Source organism: Nilaparvata lugens, chromosome 8 (assembly GCF_014356525.2).
Source record: "Nilaparvata lugens isolate BPH chromosome 8, ASM1435652v1, whole genome shotgun sequence".
Lineage (NCBI taxonomy): Eukaryota > Metazoa > Arthropoda > Insecta > Hemiptera > Delphacidae > Nilaparvata > Nilaparvata lugens.
The window spans coordinates 15,589,960-15,609,070 of record NC_052511.1 but is presented as its reverse complement, the minus strand read 5'-3'; the positions used below and the strand labels follow the sequence as shown (position 1 = coordinate 15,609,070).

General features: G+C 34.3%; 1 protein-coding gene across 16 annotated transcripts in view; it reads left to right on the top strand.

Annotated features, from left to right (window-relative positions):
• The window catches only part of LOC111064145 (poly(rC)-binding protein 3), a 228,161-nt gene that overhangs the window by 99,117 nt on the left and 109,933 nt on the right, over nucleotides 1-19,111 (top strand). For 4 of the 16 annotated variants that reach the window (XM_039434086.1, XM_039434081.1, XM_039434076.1 and 1 more), the window contains exon 1: nucleotides 14,006-14,155. The exons of 10 other annotated variants lie outside the window; for them this stretch is intronic. The gene's annotated coding sequence lies outside the window, so the exon portion shown is untranslated. Of the gene's footprint in view, nucleotides 1-10,290; nucleotides 10,345-14,005; nucleotides 14,156-19,111 lie in introns of those variants that run through there. 2 more of the 16 variants (XM_039434079.1, XM_039434071.1) reach the window with 1 other exon arrangement.

The following is a 19,111-nucleotide window of genomic DNA, read 5'->3' as shown; positions in this document are numbered from 1 at the left end:
TGTTTAAATGTTTGAATGTTTATATGTTGCGCATTGACGGCGAAACGCGGTAATAGATTTTCATGAAATTTGACAGGTATGTTCCTTTTTTAGAAATTTCGCATTTCAAGGATAATATAAAAGGAAAAAGGAGCCTCCTTCATACGCCAATAAAGTGAAAATCAGACTATAGAATTATTCATCATAAATCAGCTGACAAGTGATTACACAGATGTGTGGAGAAGCCAGTTTATTGCATGTATTTCCATAAGGTCTATAGTTTCAATCAGATACTTGTGGATGAGAATCTGCGTGAGGTCTACTGTTCACAGAACTACTAGTATGTTGCCAATGATTGATGAAAATTATCAGTTTAGTAGACCCCTGGAATTGAACTGATTCCATTCCAATACAGTACTTCATTTCAGAATCTTCATTTCATTAATGACCATGAACGGCGTGAAACAACGTTATTTCTCAAACAGATGAAGGTGATTGTAATTCAGTATTTTCATTCAGTGAATTGTTATTCAGTATTTTTATTCAATGAATTAACAATGTGATGGAAAAACAACTAATCATGATCATTCCAGTATTAACAAAATCAATGATTTTCCTTTTGAGTTGTAGTGAAGGTAATGTTGTGGTAGGTATGCATATTAAAGAATTGTGACAACTTTCTGTTTTGTAGTGAAGGTTTCATTGTGGTAGATAGATATCCATATTGAATAAAAAGATCTGAGACTGACAAAACCACTGATTTATTAAAACAAATTAAGACGCTAGTACCGGTTAATTAATCATCATCAACCTCTAGTAAACAATTCATCAATCTCATTTACACATGCACAACATCAAAACAACATAATTAATCCAGAACTATTTCTCTCCCGAATTTAGATAGTTGATAGTCTGAATTAGGTTATTGTACCAATTCTGCAATTTTGAATAATATTTATTAGTTATTTACTGTTTATGATTGAAAAATTGTTTTGTTTCAAATTATTGTAGCCTATTGATGTCAAAATGAAGAAACATTTGATTTGATTTGAATTCTTATAATTTAACAAAAATTCACCGTCCAAATATATAAACACTGAAAACTTAGTATCTGGGTTTATCGTAAATGACAGAATGTAAGTATTACACTTCAAAAATCATTCATAAATTGAAATAGATGGGAAAAACTTGAAAACTACTAACCCTCAAAAATCACAAACACCATTATCACCATTAACTAATTAATCTAAAGTAGTTTCATTCAAAATAGATTTGTACATTATTTCCTCCCAATGAATTGCTTCCAGATAATGTTGACATACAAAGTAGTCAAGTGTCGTCGATAAATACTGGCTATTACCTCCTGCTATCACAAGTGATTGCTTCACAGGTTCACTTTGTCAGCTTCCTCACATCAACGCTTTCCATTAAACAAATGCTGACGTATTGAAGTGAATCTGACTAGGACAAATCGAATGGATTTATGTGCATTGAAACTACTGGCAAGTGAAGTTATCATGACTGAACACTGATAGAATATAGTCGTTTTGAGTGAGTGAGTGAGTGAGTGAGTGAGTGAATGTATTGTGATGATGGCCGAGTGTTTATTGGATGGCATGGGCAAAGTCCGTCCACCCGGCCAGCCCCAGCACACAATTCGTCAAATAATTGCAAATAGCTAACAGCTGCAAAACGCCGATTTCGAAATGAACTGTCGGCCGCATTTGTAATTAACATGTGATTGGTAGGATGGGGCAAATGGTTGTGACACATATGCTGATCAACCATTCCATGATTTGTAAGGGTGCTAAGGTTCTGAGGACGGGTGAAATTTGGTTGGGTTTGCTGAGAGGATAGCAATGCTGACCTTGGCGATTTTGTTGCTTGGTATAGTTCTTCCCTGGTATTGATATATTGTAATATGTATGTTAAATTCAGTTGACAGATATTGTTTTAAATGAATGATACATTCAGATCTTTGTCCTCAAAGATTTCCGATTGGAGAAAATTTTCCTTGATGTTATAATAATGTTGAAATTCGTTATGATTGGAGTGTACTCAAAATGCATTATTTTTTTGTTGTATACTGACGATTTCATACAGAATGGGGACAATTAGATTGTCTCTGATTCAATTTCAAAGTCTTTGATGAGACAATCTGATACTCCCATTTTTCCTCAAAACATTACAAATAGACCTCCACATTACATCATTTGCTTTTTGTTTGTCTCTTCTTCTAAAGAAGATTTTTTAATTTACCAGTATGAAACTATGAATACAGAACGTTGCAATTTGAAATTGTTGAATATTCAATGTTTGTGTTGAATAATATACTTGAACTTTTTATAAATTAATAATGTACTTGATGAACTCTATTGGAAGTACAATGTTCTTAGGGCATAGAGAATCTACAAATGTCGGAATCGATTGTAAAGGTGAAATGATATGGTGATAGTTTAATTGAAAATGTTCTTCCATTACACAATGTGAATAAATAGATGTGTGATTAACAGCTAGAACACAATTTACTAGGAAAAAGATTTCAATCTTCTAAGCATTTTATATTCTTTGAAAAAACTAATGAAAAGGTGTGGCTAAAGCTATTGTTCATTTGCATTCTTCGTATGGTACTGAAGTGGAATTTCAATATTATCCAGAGTTGAGCTTTGTCTAGTTCGATAACAACCGAAAGAGCTCTTTCAAAATTGTTTTGGATGAACTCGTTTATAAAGTAGTGTTACGATTTTAATGAATTCGCCGTTTCCTTTATGGAAAACCCAATTACGGGCTTTCCTTTGGGAAAAAGTGTGTCAGATAAAGGTAGCCAGCCTTTCACATAGAGAATCGCACAGGCGATTGTTGTTTATTTTTTGCCTTCTTTTATCAGCAGTCGTTTTCAATCTGCAGCTCTTTTCGAAACAAAATCCGGCGTGTTTCTAATACGAGGGGCGTTCAAATAATAGGGTGAATGTGGGCAGGACAATGGGCGGTAATGGGCAGTGGTGTGAAGCTGATGGGTGGGTGGGGGTAGGTGGGGATAAAGTTGACGAGCCTTTCATCTCTTCTCATTACTCGATTATGGTGGATAGAATTCTTCTCGTTTCTCACATTCTCCTCATTTTCCGCTCGCCAGAATCATCATAGAAACTGTGAAGTCGAAGAATGAACAGGCAGAGCGCAGTGAACGCTAATGAACCAGAGCCTAGCTATTACGCCCTCGTTTTTTTCACGGAAAAACGTCTACATCTAGCTCATTACTTCTGCACTTTGTGTCGAGTGCAAAATAATTGTTGCAGGATTTTGATAATGATGCGCAAAAGTGCTTCTTTCGTGTTGGAGCGCCTTTTTCTCTGTTGCAAGGTTCATAGAAAATTATGATACTGCGTCAAATAGATGATTTCAATAGAAAGCCCCTGCATAAACAAGTTGATGTGGTTGTTCCATTATCATTTACAAAGGACTGATTGATGGAAATAAAAATGGATTATCAATTACATCGAAAACTACGTGAATATAATGAGATTGGATCAACTCTTTGTCTGCCAATTTCTGATAACTTTATTATTTCATCAAAATTGACAGATAGGAATAAATAGATGATGACTAACTAATCAATGATAGCTTAATGAATTATACTCTACAGAAATGGTTTGGATTGCTAGATTAATACAACAGAGAGTGATGCTCCACTCCTCTACAGTTTGCGTAGATATTTTTTAACTGTAACTTCATTCTCATCTATCAATTTGTCATCAAAATGTTCTTGAAGCATCAATTTTCTTTGTTGGATCAGTTTTGCGAAACGAAAATTCATGATTGGCTGTTTAATGTCGATTTCATCAATGTATTATATTTATCAAGGATTAAATTCAATGAAGATATTTTTTTGCTTCAATAAGGGAAAAACGTTTCATAGGAGTTGTCAGTTGAATCAGGATCTTGTGCCAATAAATCAAAGTACAGTTTTTTGAATAAGGGTACGTTCAAACCTCAAAAAGCAATATTCCATAGATGTGATTTATCGTAGTTGATAATATTCCATAAATTTGTGTACTACTTCCATTGAATTTAACATGGAACACAATTCCAAATAACATGGTTCATTGTTTTTATCGATTATTCAAATCTAATCTTATTCAGTATCTAATCATTTCATTTGAATCGTCTTCATCGATATAGTTTACAAATAATTAGGAGTTTTATTATATACAGAGCTGATAATTTATTGTGGGGTGAATCAGTGAGTTGGGATCGATCAATCATTATTATATTTATCAAATAATGATCTTATTTTGTTACTGATTACCTGTTTGTTCCTATGCAGGTTTTCTCTGATATCCTTTTTTCTTCAGGGCCATTTTTTAATATAAATAGAAATAAATCCTGTTTGGTTGCCATGGAAAAAATGTAATGTGAAAATTTCATCTTTCAATATTATCATCAAAATTCTATATTTGTTTGCTTTTCAAATATGTATTTGTGTTTGGAAATAAGTTTTCCTAATTTTAAACTTCATAAAATGAAGCTCAGGGAGTGGAAGTGCAAATTTTTAGTGAGAAAACATGAAAAACCCAAAACATAACCTATAAACTTGGGTATTAATAGGAAAAGACATTGGGTAATACGGCAAGGCAGAGCATCCAAAAGGATCTCTCTGCCGATAAAAGTCATATGAATAAATAAATATGAATCTGAGTACCGATTTATATATTAGTAGCCGAGACATGAAGTGACGAACTAATTCAAAAAGGTTGCCCAGATATATATTTTTCTTTATATTTCTCTGGTAGTTTGTATATCGTTGTGTTGTAACTAAAAAGACAATAATGTTTGATAATTCTGTCCAAGAGACGTCTTCCATACACTATTGAATGAATTCAATACACGTTTTTCATAGCTTCTCTAGTCTTAAATAGGTGTGCAATTTCATTTTAACCTAATTTGTGATGAAAGTCTCATATTGGAGGAATAACTTGAAGTTAATCTTGATCATGCATTAATAACAGCTTCATCCACAATACCTCAAAATTTCATAAATCTAGCTCGCCACTAATGATGTTTAGAGCGTTACTTAATTACCTTTCTTTTCTTGCTCGAATTTATGAGATTATTTCGCCCTTAGTGGTAGTAACCTTCACTCATCCTCTAAGTAGGCTACAAGTTTGGAGTGTGCAAAATTACTATCCTCTCCACTCGGAAGATTTAAGGGACACCTCTCCTCTTCACCCCTGGAGAGTGGAGTTTAAAAACTTTGATAAGTTTCGAAAAGTGAATTTACAATGGTTGGGGTGGGGTAAAGGGTACTTTGTCCTCTGAAAGGGGTTCGCTTACTCTGAGAACGGATTTCGCTGGATCTTGGAAGTTGGTCTTCTGTTCTGAGGGGATGGGTCACGTGGGGGGGGGGGCGTCGTGTCGTAAACTGTATCAAATAGAAGTTTAGTCGCAAACTCTTATAATTTACACGCCTCCATATTTATTAACCTTATCCGGTTCAAGTTGGAGTGGCTGAATGGTCAAATTGTCAATCGAATCCTTTATTTCGTCTATGTCCTAATAGATTGGGGCATCTCTCAAACTTCTGTCATCCTCAGCCCATTCTTCCACTTCATTCCTAGTATAACCATAGAGAAACAATAGCGTAAGTAGATATCCCATGGTATAGGGAATTTATTTCGCAACTTTTACTGTTATCTCAAGCCGATTACTGTCGGTTATTGTCAATTTTTACTGTTTTGTTTGGGAGATAGTGTATGAACGGCACAATTTGAGAGACTACCAGCGTCACACAGCTGCATGGGAAAGAACTACGTGAACTATCAGCTTGAGATAACAGTAGAAGTTGCGACATAAACGCCCTATACCATGGGATATCTACTCATGCTATCGTTTCTCTATGGTATAACTCAATAATCAAGGAGGTGTTCGCTCAGTTAACTTCCAATTTTTAATAAACTTTATAATTTTATAATAATTTCTTATTTTCGTGGAAACTGTACATTATATAAAAATGATGTTGGTAAACCAACTGGAATATCAATTGTCAACAATAACATCTTCTATCTATATTATATAAAAGCGAAATGGCACTCACTGACTGACTGACTGACTGACTGACTGACTGACTCACTCACTCGCAGAACTAAAAATCTACCGGACCAAAAACGTTCAAATTTGGAGGGTATGTTCAGTTGGCCCTTTAGAGGCGCACTAAGAAATCTTTTGGCGATATTTTAACTCTAAGGGTTGTTTTTAAGGGTTTAAAGATCTTTTAGAATTTATATTCTTCTTATTCCAATATCTTAAAATTATTATTGAAATGTCCATACCATATGTTTATATAAAACTATAATCTAGAGAGAGTATCCCTTCGAAACAGTTGTTCTGGTAACTAAATTAAAAATTTTGTTAGGTTGGCATTAAGTTGAGTTGACTTTGTTAGGTTGGCACCAAGTTGAAGATTGAAATACATTTATCCAGGACCTCCTAAATACCAATTTATCCAATTAGCCAAAATTAGCGTTTTCTCAGCTTTTCTGCGTTTCCTCACCTTATTCAATAATTGATGGAAATATATTAAAAAAAATTCAGTACACAGGTTTAAATGAGGTGGAAGAATTTTGATCGCCAAAGATACGCCGATATAGTAACAGGTGTTTTTCGAGATCAAATTGACATAATATGTTCAAATTCGGTACAGAGGTTCCGTTGAGGTGAGCAGGCGAGCGAAGCGAGCCCGCTGATCTCATTTTTGGACAATCCAGTCGGGGGTCCAGAATTCGGTACAGAGGTTCCGCTGAGGTCTACATTCAGGCGAGCGAAGCGTGCCCCCTGATCTCATTTTTGGACGATCCAGTCGGGGGTCCAGGGGGCGGAGCCCCCTAGCTAGACGGATACGGCGAGCGAAGCGAGCCTGACGGCTAGTCTGAATATAATTTATGATAATAATATAATTCAATTTATGATATCCTCTACTGAACCATGATGATAACTTACAAATAAGTATATTTAAATTGGTATCAGGCTAGATTCTATCACTATCAGGCAAGATTTTCAATATGATAATTCCTTACAATTTGAACCATCTCATTACCTCTTGTTTTTTATGTACGCCCTTATGACGATGTCTTTCTGTGTGCTCTGCTCGGCTCTGCTCTGCATTACTGGGAATTCTGCGGCTAAGTGCTTTTCAGAACTCCTTAAAACAGCTTGGCGGGCGGAGCCGGAGATGTTGGTTGGTCTTGCTCACTTGCAGCTTCAGCAGTGCGGTGCATTTTGAATAAGTTTGTAAAGAGGGGAACTAATAAGATGGCGATGAAGTAAAATAAGTAGAAGCTGGAGAAGAAGAAAACAAAGAGGAAGAAGAAGCAGGAGATGATGATGATGATGATGATGATGATGATGATGATGATGATGATGATGATGATGGAGAAGAAGAGTTGACAGATGAATGAGCAGGAGTAGAAGAGGGGTGGAAAAAGAAGAAGAAAAATAAGATGGTGAAGTTGTTGATGAAGAGAATGATAATTGAAATAACGATGCGGAAAAAGAAGAAAGGGAATTAGAATAAGCAGTATCAGAACTGAGAGGGTACGAAAATCAGAAGAGGAGGTGAAAGGAGAAGCAGGAGGAAAGTTAAGGAAGTGGAAGAAATAAAAAAGTTGAATATGTGGAGTTGAGAAGATTCAAGGAGAAGGTTCATGAACAATGATGAGTAAGTAATGATCATGAAGAAAGCCAGGTAGAAAAAGTTAGAAATATCAAAAAGAAGGGAAAAAAAGAAAGAAAGTCGCGATAGAAATGAAACAGTATAAAAAGAAGATGACTGGGAAGGTGATGTTGGATGATGAGAAATTCTAAAGGAGTACAAAGAGTGAATTAGAGGTAAAATAAGGAGTAGAGGAAGTAGAAGAAGAAAAATAAGGACGAACGAGGAAGAATACAATAAAGGCACATAAATGAAGATGGAGGTGACAAAGTGGGTGAAGAATTGAAATGGAAGAAGAGATAGAATGAAAGGAGGAAATATAGGGGGAGAAAAACGGTGGATAAGTGTTGGAGTGAAGTTTAGGGGGGCTACCTTAAACTATGGAGGAAGAAAGATGAAAGAGGAAGAGAAGAAGAAGAAGAGGAAGCAAAAGCAAAACACGATGAAGATAAAGAAAATGGAAGAGGTGTTGGAGAACGGTAGGAAGTGGAGAGTGGTGAGTTGGAGGAGAGGTTTAAGAACATCAAAGTTCTTAGCGTAAGTTCAACGATGGAGCTTTGAGAATGAATTTGAATAGAGATCACGCTCTGAGAGTCCCAGCTGGCATAAAACGAGGGTTCTACGCAGAAGGAAGCAGAACGACTCGAATGCCAGTCAATAGCCGAATATGGCACCGAGTCTGTCAACATATGCCGAAACAGGGTTAACCTTTCCGCTTCCTTTTTATGTTCAACCCGACCCCTGAATAATGTATCACATACACCGGCTCCAGTAATTTTAATTCCATTAAAAAGTCGCAATTACTTTCCATCATCGTAATACATTTTTTATTGAAGTTGCGGCAATATATCTCAATTTATAAACAGAAAGCCATTATTTATACCCAACGCCATGTTTCGCCTCAAACTATATTCCTCTCGCGTTTCAGAGACCCGTGTATATGTGGTGAGTTAACTCTCTCACTAATACCCAGTGTGCTAGTGCAGTGTGCAGTGTGCAGTACCTGTGCTGTAGTAACCGTATTTCATGCTATTCGGGGACTAACCTACTCTCGACTGTCACCATCCCCCTGAGTCAGCATTATTCCTATCATTTTCCACTGCTTTTAGTTTTTTCTCTCCTTGTTACACTTTCCATTTGGGTTGGACGCTTTCTACCCTTTCTTCTCCGATCCCCCTATCTTGCTCCACATTTTTCCTTTCCCGATTTTTCTTTCTTGTCATCTTTTTCGCCCTGCAGTCTGCTTCTTTCATAACTCACAATTTTCCTTAGTTAACTTTCTTTTTCCCTCTACTTTTTGTTTACACTTCAATTTCTCTTTCACCCATTTCTCCTTTCTTACTTACTCCTGCTCCACATATTTTTCCTTCCTTCATTTTCATTGTGCTTTGATGAATGTTTTTCAACAATTCATAATTCACCATTTTTCTTACTGCCTTTTCATCTAGTTTCTCTTGTTGCATAACCGTCACATTCTTATTCCCCACATACAGCTTTCCCTCTTTATCACTCATTAATCCACATGAAGTTTTCATCCATAATCTTCGCAATTCATACATATTCTTCATCTACTTTTTTTGGTGCAAAATTCTTCTCTTTCCCTCACATTCTCTTCTTTCTGTTGTATGTATAATCATTCGCCATACGATATCTCTATTTTTCTTCGTCTTTATTAATTTTTCCCTTTTATCGTTGAGTTCAAATTCATTCGTCTTGCTCATCTTTCCTTCAACCTCAACAATAATTTTACATTCGATTTATGAATGATTCTACTGAAATATTTTTATGATATCAATAGCATTAATATTATAATGTTACAAACTATAAGTCAAGAACGGCTCCCACACACAGATTATATATAGTGTATGGTGTTATGTATTTTTATTGAATCAATAAATTGAATTGAAATGTTTTCCTGACTTCTTCCTCTTGTAATAATAATCCTCCTGACCTCCTCTTTTAATAATTTACATTATCCACATCATTTCTTCCACTTGTCCAATCATCTTCATCTTCTTTTACAGCACATTTCTTCTTCTATTGCTCAATCCATCCTTCAGCTTTACACTCCTATTTTGCGCTTTCTTTCTGCATGTTAGATTTTCCATGAGATGTGGGATTTCTCTGAAAAAATCATGTGCTATTAAGGTGGCTAGCAGCACAGTCATAATCTTTGCTTGTTGGAAAACAGGGGTTTGCTCTGCTGCATTTTAAAATTGCAAACCGACGCAGTTGTTACCCACCGTTAGTAAACTACCCTACTGTTTTAGTACTAGCCAGTACTATAGTGGCACTACTATTGCTAACATCACGTAAGTAGTTTGCCAACTTTGTTTGGTTATCTGCTGGTATCATAATCATATAAAAATGTAGGTACTGTACTTCCCATGTATATTCTTTATATAGCTCTATTTTTTCAAGCAACGCTGTTTAGAATGTTTTTCTTTGTGTTCCACACTCTATTAAAATTACGGATTCGGTTTCTTATCTCCAATAAACGTCAACCAGTGAAAAATTGAAGATCACTGCCTACATGAATTTCTTAGCCTTCATTTATTTTCTAAATTATTTTCAAGTATTCATGTATTCCTTCTTTTATTTTACAGGTCGGTGAGATTCTATTTCTGGTCATTATTTTCGATTTGGGTTTCTCATGAAAGGTAAGATCATGATTGATTAATCAGCAATGATTTCGGTTACTTAAAAATTCTATCACCACTATATTTAATATTTTATTTTGTTTAAGCTCTTGTATGTCCCGTATATTATGGTATGGTGGAACTGTGGTAGGAAAACGGAAAATAGAGAGTAGCTGTCGATAGATTCCATTTATAAATTATGCACACTTTTATATTAGGGTAAAGGTGCTTTACCATGGGGTAATTTATAGGCTACATAAGGTTTTGTGGTATAGAACCCATGAGATAGCTAAATCAGATTTGCAGATAGCTAAATCAGATTTGCAGATAGCTAAATCAAGTCATTCACTATCCAATTATTGGTCCACGAGTTAGTCCAACATCCAACTCAACTCTGGGATGTGTTGGAACTCCAGTTGTTCCAACTGCTAGACATCGTCCTGCTAGACATCCAACATTCGACCCAAAATCAATAATCCCATTCATGGTCCGACGTCTCTTGAATGTTGGACCACAAGAAGTCTAGTGAATGGCCTGCTCAATCAATGTTTTTTTTCAGTTTTACTTTTTAATCCATGTTACAGACTCCATCTAACTGGTTTTACAAATTTGTTAATAATAAATACGTGTGTATCACAAGAAAGAGAAGCTAAATCTTTCAATACAAGTTGGAGTAGGTTCAATCCAAGTAGGCTACTATATTTGGCCTACAATAGAGAAAATGTAGCATAAGAATATATCCCATAGTATAGGTCGTTCATGCTTCGAATTTCGGGTGTGAGTGTAAGAACGGTACAGTATGAGAGACTACCAGCGTAGCCTCACGAAAAAATAACTACTGGGACTATCGGCTTTAGTTAAACAATGAAATTTGGTACATTAACGCCCTATACGATGTAACATATTGTAATTTGGATGGATAAATAAAAATCCCTAGCTGAAATATTTATAGGTCTAAGTGAAGTAATTGGCTAATATCGCCAAAGAGATAACATAAAGATTAGATAATATCAGATTGTCCTGGCTAAACTGTACAACAGCCTAAGAGGAATTGAAATAATTTTTTGCTAATATATAATATTATATAAAATATTGAAGGTTGAGGTTAGGCATAAACATTTAGTGATCGGCGACCTAACGATCGACCGAGCCATGCAACGTAGAATCTGACCAAACACCTGAGCAGAAATTTATTGTGGCAAAACAGTATGCAATTTGAGGAACTAAAGGTCTCACGTGGCTAATTATTATGATGCATGAAACAAATAATAACATATAAAAAATTAATTAGCATGTAGAGAGCATATTTAAAAACCCAATAAAAATAATTAAAAATGTATTAAGGAAATAGGAGGTTACCAGGCGCATGAATACTGTAACAATTTGCATGCACCAATCACATAAGGGCAATTGATAGGCGGCAATAGTGAGCCGATTCAAAAATATTTGTATATATTTCTACAAATAAATAGAATTTGTATAAAATTGTTGTATAGTCTATGTTTTGGATATGGCCCGAAGGCTAAGAAATTATTAAATATATAACATAAGTAATAGTTTAATATTTTAGTACGGTCTATTTGAACCTTGAATGGCGGAGGACTAGGATATTCAAATTTTATGTAAATTTAGAAATCGGAAATGAGAATTGTAAAATTGAGAAAGGAGAACCGACACTCGCCTGCCAAACGCCACCATGAGAGGTCCCTAAAAATTATAGAGCGTAATACCTTGCTATATCTTGTAATAACTTGAAGTTAAATTGAATTACTAAATTTCTTATAAGACTTTGTGATGCTCTTATAAAGCAAAAGTCATTTTCATTTTTAAATAATTTTGTAACCCCTTGGAAGAGACGACTCCGGCTACAATAATCACCAGGAGTTGGATCGACATCAGCAGCTCATAAGAAGATTTCGACACGTGAGTGAAAAATATTGAAATAGTGATAGGGCGCCCTCAGTGCTTCGAAAATAAAATAAGAATCAAAGCTAGCTCGTCGAAAGGGTTTCTAATAAATTAAGAATTTGGTAAAAAATACTTGCGCAAGTAAATGTAGTATTAAAGATATTTTATTGGAAAAGTAACGAGTCAATACATATCAGAAGTTCTATAAATCAAAGAAGCATAAAATCTAGGCTGGTAATACATATTCATATGATCATTAATCTCTGCAATATAATTTACGATAGTTTGTTGTAGCTCTGATTCACTAGATGAATTGCTCTATTTATTCCGTCAGGTGCCGAATCTCGTACCCTGAGATAAATATATATTCATTACAAAGAAATCTATTAGATACCATAGAGTTTAATATATTATATATATTTGGATTACTAGTTGTCAATTTATCAAGCTGTTTTTAAGAATCTAATTTAAATAGAATTGTCCAAGTCGACAAGTATTAGCAAGCTGATATCGCAGCTACATGCAAATGGATGCATATGATCATAAAAATGAAAGCACATGGTAACGTTTCGTGCTATAAAATTTAGAGAATAGTATTTAGCCTGTGATATTTTATTGATTTAGATTATTGTTCTATTTTATATTATATATTTTTTATCACTCTATATATTTTTTGCTCTGATTTATTTTTGCAATATTTGTTAATATATGTATCAAATTGTTTATGGTGTGCGATTAATTTTTCATTCCTCAATACTATAGGATAAGTACCATATATATATATATTTTTTTTAATGAATTATCAGAATTATAGTGGAAGCTCATATCTGGGCCTATAAAGATTTTTATGAGACTGTATCCTATTAAAAACCACGACCTTGATTATTATAATTATTAAAATATTTCATGCTCTACCGACTGATGCCAAGCAGGAGGCTAATCGTTATTTAAATATAAAAAATAACGTGACAACGATCGGATATCTTCTTATGCTATTTTTTCTCTAATATTTGAACCTATAGTCCTTACAAAATTACTTTTGAATTTGAGGGAGATGCGCAGCAGAGATAGGTAGGAAATAATACTGAGGCGCGATGTCGCCGTTCTGAACCTGCCAGCTTTCTCTAATTCCTAGTGACTGTTCATGTGCTCATGCTGCACATGAGAAGTTATAGGCTACGTTTAATTGAAGTTGACAACCGACTAAAAGCACATTTCTTACTCAGCTACGCATAATTTTTTCATCCTCAGGTATATTATATTCCTGAACAATCCCTAGTTTAGGAGTGTCTGAAAGCAATTTAGGATTTGTCTAATTGATAAATTGGAAAATGAGCTTCTACCTTTGACTCTATTCATCACTGTAATTGGCTGATATCCCTCCATTTCTCTGCGCCGCATATTCCTCCAAGTCAAAAATAATTTTGTACGTACTATACTTGTATTGAACTATTGGGCCGGGTTGCATAACAGCCGGTTGAATTTTAACCGTGATTAATTCCACGAGAACCAATCAGGGATGGCATTTTTGAAAAGACGGCTTCCCTGATTGGTTCTCGTGGAATTAATCCCGGTTAAAATTTAACCGTCTGTTGTGCAACCGGCACTTGGTAGTCTATTTCATTTTGAAATTGGCGCCTTAGCCCTGCATTGCCAGGCAGCCAATGAGGGTGTAGTTTGGCAGTTGGCAGCACTGGGGTGGCTGTAGGGCTGGTGGGGTGGCTGGCCTGCGTATCTCACTCTCCCCTACCGACCGGCTCAGGCTCAGTTCAGTAATCAGTACTGTCTAGTGTGCCAACAGTGCGTGTTGATTGTCTGTCAACTCAGACACATTCACCCAACCAGACTCCCATCCGGAATCTCACCCTGGTCCGTTGTTAGCGACCACCACGTGTCCTACCTTAATTCTGTCTGCTAATTAATGGTGAGTCCTACCTACTCAATACCTCTTGTTTTCCTATTTTCAATGTTGATATAGGTTTGGTTATGGCAACAAATAACTGTTTCTACTAATAACAGTCTTCTTCTCATAAAGGTTTGTTTTCGAAAATATTACTTCCCTGTCTTCAAACGTACTTATTACAATTATTCCTGTTGTTTCCATCGAATTCAGATGTTTATGATACTGAAACTCAGCTACTTCTAATAATTTGTAGACTAAGACAGCGGCATGCTTTCGAGAAATATATTATAGAATGCTCTTTATTCCTCTGTCTGAAAACTAACGGCGATTCCTTGTGACATATTTTACCTGTTGTTCTCATAATTTCAATGAATTATTTCAATGGTTATGGTATCAAAACTCTGTTATTTTTAATAACTTGAGTGTGTTGCCTGTTTTCGAGGAGTATTACTTACGGAATTACTCAGTTTCTGAACATTCTACAATTACTTCTATCTACAATCAATAACTTTGAAATTAATAAAAATAAATTAATTTAATTGTTAACAATAAATTTAATCTACGTTCTACAATAACTTATATATTGTTTTCCTATTCCAACAACCCAGTTTGGTTAGGTATCGAAACTTGGTTACTATTTATTACTTGAAGCTTGCGAATAACATGGCTTATTTCATGAAACATTGTTAGATTATTTCCCTGTCTAAAAACGTAATGTTTGTAGATGTAGTGTTGTTACGGGTGGTGTTTCCCTTAATTTCAATAGTGGACTTTGAAACAAACTAACTATTCTCTGTTCCTACATTCAAACCTACTATTTCAAGTGCTTATATTGATTTACCATGCCAATTAACCATCCCTACAAAGATGTTTGTTGAATTCAAACTGAATATATTAGGTGGATTATTAATTGATGAGAAGTCAATTATTTGGGAACTATAAATAGTGTAAGTAGTTGTTGCAAATTGTCGCTCTGTTGTATTTTCTTGTATTCGTACTATTGTGAGCATGCTAGTTGATATTCTAAATTTTTTATTAATTTTGCTGAATAGAAACATAATTATTATGAGTTGCAGTTCAACTACCGTATGTTTCTAATTTTCCAACCACTTGTGTTGACCAAACTGTAAACGAAACACTACTGTGCATTTGTTGTTTCTTGAATGCTGTAGTTTGGTTTTCAGTTATCTTCTTTGGCAACAAACGTTTTAAAAACAAATGTCCAGAAGTATGATACGTGTACTTTCACTGATGTGTTTGTGTGAGACCCCTATTAACAGTAGTTTAATGATGCTGTTTACTAGATTACTTCTTAGATAGGTTTCAACAAATTATTCCATATCAGCCATATAATCGTTTAAAGTTAAATATGAAAGTTATCGAAGATAATGATTTTCATTATTTAATTATTTGATAGAAGCTATCTTTCATTAACATTCAAAACCGTATTTTAGTCATTTCAAGTTTGATGAATTCGTCAATGTTTAATTAATTTCTTATTGGTTACATATTAGATAGCTGATTATTTTTCCTCTAAATATTACAATATCTAATTGGTAGCTAGCTTACCAACTTCTACAATGGTATCTTATTTTAAAAGGAATACAATTTACAAAGTCAGGATTCAGTTAATTCAACTTGGACAAAAATTAAATTTGATTTAAAAACTTATTGAATAACTTGGTAACTTGTGTCATGGTCATGAGTACAGTTACTTTAGTACTAAAGCACTGTGTGATGAAATTATGTCATTCAATTAAATGCAAACTGATTTTATATAAGGGTGAAATCAAAATGATCAGAAGTCATGCAGATCAAACTTTACAGGTTTCCGTATTTCAATTTGAATTTATTCGAAAAAAGATGATACAATGTAGTAAATAAGTGTGGATGCGACAGGCACACTGCCCAAAAACGTACAAAACACAAAATGTCGTATTGATGAGTCCGACACACAAATACTATCGTATTTGTATGACTGTCGTATTCACTGTGTATGACTAATACCAGAAATATCTCAGTGGAGGTCATTGACTGATTTGGTTTGAATAGTTTTCTCCCACCATGTTGAACAATTGCAGTCTATTCATGTCTAAAATGCGTTTGCATTGTAGTTAGGTAGTTGATTGAAGGCAAAACCAAAGGCTTTATTCCTGAATGGTTTGTGTATGGTGAAGTCATAATAATAGGACATATACTCCTAGTTATAACACCAATAATAGTCCACTTTCAGTACAGAAGTTTACTAGTACTATAAACTAATACAGTAGTTTACTCTTGAAATTATATAATAGTTATAATGATTAGTGGATGTAATTTAGGAAAATTCTAATCGAATCAATCTTCTTCAAAACGTTAACGCCCACATTGATATCTAACCAGCTGCATTATTCCTGTTATCTAGTCCACTTTCAGTACAGAAGTTTACTAGTACTATAAACTAATACAGTAGTTTACTCTTGAAATTATATAATAGTTATAATGATTAGTGGATGTAATTTAGGAAAATTCTAATCGAATCAATCTTCTTCAAAACGTTAACGCCCACATTGATATCTAACCAGCTGCATTATTCCTGTTATCTTTTTGTTGCTGACAATAATTTTCATATCCACATTGTTTTACATCATGATCCACCAGTACAGTATCTGTGTAGATTGTAGATACTGTCACCCGTAGTAGGTATAGTATCTTATGAAGTATGTTAGTATCTTAATGAGCGTTGTTTATTGTTCAGAAAAGTTTCTTACTAAAACCATCTAACATTTGGCTACTCGAAATATAATTGACTTAAATATCTGTAAATTGTTCAAGAATTCATTCATTTTTTCTCCAATTATATCCATTTGTATTGGGAACAGTTTTTGGCTTATATGCCAATTGTTTCCAAATAGATTTCTAATAAATAAATTAATACAATTTATATTTCCTCACTGTCAATGTTGTAGACAATCAGTAAACTGTGCTGTAGAAAGCCTGATGTCTTTTTTAATATCAGTGCTGTGATACTTTTGAAATCTACAAAATAAAGCCAAGAAGAAAAGTATATGGTACTTGATGTATGATCCAGGTAGGAAGCAATTTATCTTTTTCCATCAACTTATATTGAATCATGACAAAATTTGGGGAAATGTTAGATGAAAAAATAATGCATAACTAATTATGTAGCAGAAGTAAAATATAAAACATGTGGCAGAAAATGTAAAATTTCAAAAAAATTAACTTCAATTGTTTTATACTGATGTATGAGATAATTTACGTAATGCAGTGGATGCCTCATGAAACTAACATATTATAGTGTACATATTATAGTCTACAGTATAGTATACTATAGTATACTATATATTATAGTATTTCAAGAGCAGTATTCAAGTTTGAATCCAATCTTATTATCTTTCGGAGAAGTTACCTGGCTTTTCAGGGGTTCCAATACAAGTTTGCTTTGCTCTTAGCCCAGATTCAATCAGAACCCGTCATTATTCACAATAGCTTCCTTTGTCTCATAAATCAATATTGTAAAGAGATTTGGCCCAATGAAAGGGGTAGTCAATAAACCCAATGACAAAACAGGGCAGCAACCTACTAAGTTGTAGTGAAATTCACTTCAAACTGTCAGCATTCCTTATATGGTAACATCAGTGCTTCCCATTCTTCAGATACTGACAGTTAGATACTTCAGTCAGCAATCCTTATAAACAAAGTTAGTATTTTCTATACTACAAATTCTGTCAGTTTGTAGAGAATTTCACTTTAGTTGTTGTTTAATCCCTTTTGTTTTGTGTTCATTGTTGTCGAAGCTCAAGTTTAATGGATGCTCATGCCCAGCCACCGCAAAGTTGGCTTACAAAGATTAGCAGCTGTATTTGAACTTTAATCCAAATTCTTGTTCGACCTTATCGCTGCTACCCACTGTTAAATATTTGCCGCTTCTTATGAACATGCTACCGATCAAATTCTAATTGAAAGTTGAACGGAGACAAGATTCCAATTAACGTTGTATGATTGCTATCATATATTGTTATTGAATATTTAATACCAGGCAATAATCGATTGAACTAAAATCCAAAATAGGGATCTAATTTGAGTGAAAAATAATATATTTACTGTATACAGTATTTACGATAATTTATCTTCCTCAGAAATATTTTCCGTTCTTCACCAACACAGATTCAAAAGTTCTTTTCTTCCTTCAAAAAAAAAAAAAAAATAACACTTCCATTGAACATTCAAGTATCGTCAACATTCCTACGGATATTTTCTATGTTGACAATATCTGCAGTTATTTGTAGCATATTCTTTTAGAATGTCGTTTAATCAATAATTACAGAATTAAAAACTTCAGACTATTTTGTGTAAACAGTACTATATTTTTACTTTCCTTGCCCTATTACCATAGGTAAGGAAAGTATTGCTTTCCGAAAAAAATCAAGGTACCCCAATTTCTAAATTTCTATACGTTTCAAGGTCCCCTGAGTCCAAAAAAGTGGTTTTTGGGTATTGGTCTGTATGTGTGTGTATGAGTGTATGTGCGTCTGTGTACACGATATCTCATCTCCCAATTAACGGAATGACTTGAAATTTGGAACTTAAGGTCTTTACAATATAAGGATCCGACACGAACAATTTCGATCAAATGCAATTCAAGATGGCGGCTAAAATGAAGAAAATGTTGTGAAAAACCGGTTTTTCGCGATTTTCTCGAAAACGGCTCCAATGATTTTGATTAAATTCATACCTGAAATAGTCATTGATAATCTCTATCAACTGCCACAAGTCCCATATCTGTAAAAATTTCAGGAGCTCCACCCCATCTATGCAAAGTTTGATTTTAGATTCCCAATTATCAGGCTTCAGATACTATTTAAACAGAAAAATTCGAGGGGAAAAGATTGAGCATGAAAATCTCTACAATTAAGGTTCAGTAACATTTTCATCTAGAATTGAAAATTCGAGCACGAAATTCGAGAAAATGTGATT